Source organism: Mirounga leonina, unplaced genomic scaffold (genome assembly GCF_011800145.1).
Source record: "Mirounga leonina isolate KUSES-001 unplaced genomic scaffold, KU_Mleo_1.0 Mir_101595, whole genome shotgun sequence".
In the NCBI taxonomy this organism is placed as follows: domain Eukaryota; kingdom Metazoa; phylum Chordata; class Mammalia; order Carnivora; family Phocidae; genus Mirounga; species Mirounga leonina.
Window position 1 is genome coordinate 9,635,530 of NW_023270158.1, and position 601 is coordinate 9,636,130.

The 601-nt window shown below is 34.9% G+C and overlaps 1 pseudogene; it reads right to left on the bottom strand.

Annotated features, from left to right (window-relative positions):
• Positions 1-259: 259 nt before the first annotated feature.
• LOC118008051 lies at positions 260-360 on the bottom strand (annotated as a pseudogene).
• Positions 361-601: the final 241 nt, after the last annotated feature.

A 601-nucleotide genomic window follows, 5' to 3' on the forward strand; every position in this document is an offset into this window, starting at 1 on the left:
GTTAACATAGTGTTATATTAGTTTCAGGTGTACAATATAGTGATTCAACAATTCTGTACATTACTGAGTACTCATCAAGATAAGTGTACTCTTAATCCCCTTCACCTATTTTACCCATCTCCCCACCCACCTCCCCTCTAGTAACCATCAGTGTGTTCTCTGTAGTTAAAAGGCTGTTTTTTTGCCTTGTCTCTTTTTTTTCCCTTGTTCATTTGTTTCGTTTCTTAAGTTTTACACATAAGTGAAATCTATGGTATGTAAAAATATGGAACGCTTCACGAATCTGTGTGTCATCCTTGCACAGGGACCATGCTAATCTCTGTATCATTCCAATTTCAGTATTTGTAACTGCCAAAGCAAGTAGAATGTACACAGTATTTTAACAGCAAGAAAGCTGTCAACAACTGTTAGGATCATGTCAAAAGGACTTAGGAGCCAACCTAAAGAAGTTTTCCCTAGTCACAGTTGGGATAATTTGAGCATCAATAGGATAATTGCAGTGGATTGAAACGCATGGAATATGTTTGAATCATGAGTTTATAATACTATCAAACAAACTTATTTTTCACCTTTAAAAAAAAAAAACTTTAAGTATGGACTT